Source organism: Triticum aestivum, chromosome 5A (assembly GCF_018294505.1).
Source record: "Triticum aestivum cultivar Chinese Spring chromosome 5A, IWGSC CS RefSeq v2.1, whole genome shotgun sequence".
Lineage (NCBI taxonomy): Eukaryota > Viridiplantae > Streptophyta > Magnoliopsida > Poales > Poaceae > Triticum > Triticum aestivum.
This window is the reverse complement of record NC_057806.1, coordinates 14,475,101-14,480,275: the sequence shown is the minus strand read 5'-3', so window position 1 is coordinate 14,480,275 and position 5,175 is coordinate 14,475,101.

Below are 5,175 nucleotides of genomic sequence, written 5' to 3'. Positions count from 1 at the left end.
TTAGAATTGTTAGAAATTTTTCTGTTTTTTAGTTATAGAAATAGTTATATAAAAAAGTCAGAATTGTTAGAATTTTTTCCTGTTTTTTAGTTATAGAAATAGTTATAAAAAGTTAGAAATTTTTCTTTTTTTATTTATAGAAATATTAGAAATGTTATACAAATGTTAGTTATATATATATAGAAATGTTATAATTTTTTTTTCTGTTTTTTAGTTATAGAAATATTAGAAATGTTATAGAAATGTTAGTTATATAGCATAGTTAGAAATGTTATAGGAATGTTAGTTATATAGAAATGTTAGAAATTTAAGTTATCAAAATCCAATCATTAAAAAATGTTACTTTTTGCGGGCATATAGCTAGTATTTGTTCTCGATGATTCCCGGCCCGCATCCTCGCCGTCGACCCGTCCGCGACGACGTCCGGCTGACCCATGTCTGGGACTGGGCTCCGCCGGGCTGGCACTGGGAGGTGCTGCCTGGAGGGGCGCGCCGCTTAATGAGGAACCCGGCCCCGGGTCCTGTCGTCGACCCTGATCTCGTTTGGTGGCATTCGCGTGGGCCAGTTTCGGTGCGGAGGGAGCCGGCCCCGCCGGAGGTGGTACGTCGCCGTGTCAGGGAGGAGGACGAGCACATCCATCGCTACATGGTTGCGTTAGAGGGCGGCAGGTTCTCCAATATCTGTCAGTTTCTTCAGGGATCTCACTTCAGCTATGATCCTGTGAGGGTTCCTTCTCTTTGGGTGTCCACCACCCGCGCCGCAGGAACCGCGAGTGCCCTAGATTCTTCTACAGTATTCGATCTTTATTAGCTACCTAGCCAGTGATGTATTTGATATATAATATTCGAGACAATGTATTCGAGATTATATATTATTTGAGACGATGTATTCGAGATTATATCTATTATTCGAGACGATGTATTCGACATTATATCTATTATTCGAGACGATGTATTCGAGATTATATCTATTATATGAGACGATGTATTCGAGATTATATCTATTATTCGAGACGACGTATTCGAGATTATATTCGATGATGCTTATTATGTACTATGATTGATTCAGTTTTTCCTTATTAATTGATTGCATCCATGCATTGTAATTTGAATATATTTCTTTTGGATTAGTTAAACAAAACCTATGGCGGACAATACCGGCAGAGAGGGAAAAGAGGCCCTGTTCAATATCATACGCAATCCTCACGGGCTAGATGATGATCAGAATGAAGAAGATTATGACGGCTCCGAATATCTAAACAACACCGGGGAGGGTGATATGATATTCGATCGCGACGACCGAATTGATGAAGTCATGAACTATGAACATGACGAAGAAAATGTTGATCCTGAAACAACAAAGACCGGTGAGGTATATATATTTATATAAGCAGGCATCTGGTGATCATCACATGTTTTAAATGACTTGAAGATATATTAACGAATCGATCTTTCTTCTTTCAGCCATTCAGATTGAGCAAATCTTCAGGCAACAGGATGAAATGAGGCCCGAACAAAAAGTTGAAGGAGGGCGTAAAGTACAATATCGAGGCAATCAGACCTAATGGCGAACCATTAGCGCCTAAGAAGATTGCAGAAAAGTTCATTCGTCAGTGCGGAGTTCTTGTGAAGGACCAACTCCCGATCTCCCTTCAGGAATGGAGAGAGCCAGCAAAGCCACGTCCAGGAGTTACTTTTGTCGATGACAGACAAAAACATTTGCTTTGGGAAACGCTCATGGAACATTTCACCCTACCAGATCATTTCATAGATGCAGATGTGGAGAAAGTCAAGGACGCTACTCTTAGGAAGATGGCGGTTGCATTCAAGAACCACAAGATTCGTGAATGGGCCAAGTACGTCAAGGGAGGAAGGAAGACTCCAGTATTCGAGGGAACACTAGAGAAGCAAAGTGCTCATTGGGACGATTTCGTGAAATTCAAGGATTCGTTATTATCTAAGGAACGGTCTAGAATAAACAAGGCCAATGCCGCAAAAAAGGATAAGTTCCATAAGCTTGGGCCAGGTGGCTATGCGGTGGGAATGCCTAAGTGGGATAAGTCTGAGAAAGAGATGATGGATGCAGGTGTCACTCCAGAAATGTTGAGCTGCCCCCCCCCCCAGGTGCAGGACTTGGTTCTATGCGCATGGGGGGGAGTTGGACCCGAATACAGGCAAAGTTTTGAAGAAGGCATGTCTGGACGGAGCCGAAGATAAGCTACTTGTTGCAATAGAAGAGGCTCGATCGGGGTTGTTCGAGCCCAATAGAGAGAACGACGAGCTTACGCGTGCCCTGGGAAATCCTGAACACTCGGGAAGAACACGAGGCATGGGCGCTATTCCATGGTATGAGGGGTTTTCGGACTGGAACGCCGACTACAGAACCCGTGCGAGAAAGAAGATTGCGGAGGAGAAGAAGAGGAAGATGGAGGAGGAGCAGAGGAAGCTAGACTATGAACGCCTTCAAGGCCTAGAATCAGCGCACGCGGACTTGGCAGTCAAATTCCAGCGGCAGCAGGAGCAGATCGACTCACTTAGCCAGTAAAGGGGGTCTCAGCAGCTAGCGGATGATCCACCAATGGATAGTACCATCCCATCCATGCCGAGAAGCAGCGTGGGTTCCGCCCTGGGCGACACATTGCTGGATAGCTACCCAGTGGATGACATCATGGAGAACACTAATTGCGAGCTACACTTAAAAATGAAGAACATATCCATGAAGGTGGCGGACGCCCTTGCTTTTACAAACCCCCCCGAGGAAACCTTCCATTGCAACCCGATTCCAGTGGGCTATGCTCGTTTCTTGGTTGATGAAGTGGTGGACCAATATTCGGGGCTAGAGCTTGACATTCCTGGAGGTGACGATGAGCACACACTAGGAGAGGCCAACCATCGTATCATCCTATGGAGAAAGGATTGCATCATCTTTCGAAGGCCACCGACACCGTGTCATCCGACTCCTCGTCGTAGTCCGCCACCGAGTCAGCAGACTCCCGCTCCTCCAAGTCCACCAACGCGTCAGGCCACTCCTCCTCCAAGTCCGGCACAGCTTCAGGCCACTCCTCCTCCTCCAAGTCCGGCAAAGCGTCAAGCCACTCCTCCTCCAAGTCCGGCACAGCTTCAGGCCACTCCTCCTCCTCCAACTCAGCCACGTCAGCCGTCTTCGCCGCCTCAGCAATCACGGAAGAGAGCCGCCTCAGCTATGGTGCGTAGCGGTACAAGTCGAGGTAGTACTAGAGGTACAGGCGGAGGCAAGCGATTTCAATATGGTCCAAGCCTCGCGCCTCTTCCGTAGAGGCCTTACGACAAGTCCGAGGAGGAAAACGTAGCCATATCGAAGGCCAAGGTGGAAGCCCATTTTGCACCGAAACCGCCACCACCGCCAAGGGAGAAAGTGCATGTGGAAAATATTTACCACTTCATTCGTATGGCTAGAGCACCAGCTCCCAAGCCTTATGACACAGACTATGAGCGCCACATCAAGAAGTTAAATCGAGCATGTCTACAGAAAGAGGCGAGCTTGAGCTCGAGCAAATCAGCTGGCAAAAGGAGTGGTAAAACCGTTCCCCAGCTAGAAGAACAGGCGGCGCAATCAATCCCCCCGCTTGTTGTGCCAACAACACATGAGAGTAGGCACGCCCAATATTATTGTGGACAAATCGTTAACGTTCCTGGGGTGGGCGATGTGGTAATAACCGAGGAGCATATTGTGCAGGCTGAATCGATCGGGATCACTATTGGACAACTCCTCGATATCGAGCCCATGTCTTCGACTAGAGAGGAGGAAATAAAACGGAAGTATGCCCGGGGCCAACCTTTGGTCGAGCCAGAGGAGGTCAATAAGGTCCCTACGAGAATGTATGAATTGCATCAATGGTACATGTACATTACCAAGATTTCCAATCGAGAGTCCCTCATGGTGAATGTCAACAAGGAGCATTACTACCATAAGAAAGCTGTGACCGTTGAGTATTCAGAACTATTTCAGCTATACAATAAAGACGCACTCGACAAATCTATCGTCAGTTGCTATTGTCTGTAAGTGATTTCTTTCTGTAATTTAAGTATCAAGCTAGCTGTAGTGATCATTTTGATCAATCATTACCTGCAATTATCCTCACTATATTCTTTTCTGTGGTATTATGCAGGATGAAGATTTATGAAATGAAAAAAGGTGGACGCTATGGCATTGGGTTCATTGACCCAAATACCATTAATGAATACACATGGAAAATAGATCCATATCATGAAAAATGTGTAGAGGAAAGCATGCTACAGTTCTTCAAGGAACTCAAATACAATGAAGATATACTACTTCCTTACAACTTCCAGTGAGTCACACTGTCTGGTACTACAAATTCTGTTTTTCCCTACTAGCTATAGCTACATGTTTTTGCTTACATATGCCCGCTTAATTAAGACATGCAAACGTGTGTGCATGCAGATTTCACTGGATCTTGTTAATCATTAAAGTTGATGTAGGAACAATTGAAGTACTAGACTCACTACTTAAGAAAGCAAGTGACTACACCATCGTGAAGGGGATAGTCAACAAGTAATTTCAATCATTATTAACTATATCTCGGCCTATTTAATTAGTTCGTCATTTCCTGATAACAACTATTTAATAACCCATTTATTCATTTTCTTTGTCGGCGGGCAGGGCTTGGGCAAAGTTCATCAGGGCCACTCCAGGCCCATGGAAACAAAATCTAAAATGGTATCGACCCAAGGTAAGTAATTAAGTAGTACTAGCTAGCTGCCATCTCTTTAATTATCATGCTTGATTAATTATTATCTAATCAAATTCCATTCTCGTAAAGGCCCTGAAGCAGGCGCCGGGGAATGATCTATGTGCATACTACGTTTGCGAGAACACTCGCATGATGGCGTCCGAAAGGAGCAAATCTCAAAGACAGGAGTGGGTACGATATCGATTGTCAGAACACTATTCACAATTTTTACACCATTATCGATATCTAGTCACACAACTAATACACATGCATATTGATCTCCTTCTTAACAGTTCAAAGAGGTGCGGGACAGGCTCCTAGCACAGGACCGCATAGAAGCAATTCAAGAGGAAATAGCGGGATTTTTGCTCGACCAGGTCATAGATCCCAAAGGAGAATACTATTACCCGCTACCGCCCCCAGGAACCACTTCCAATTGTTA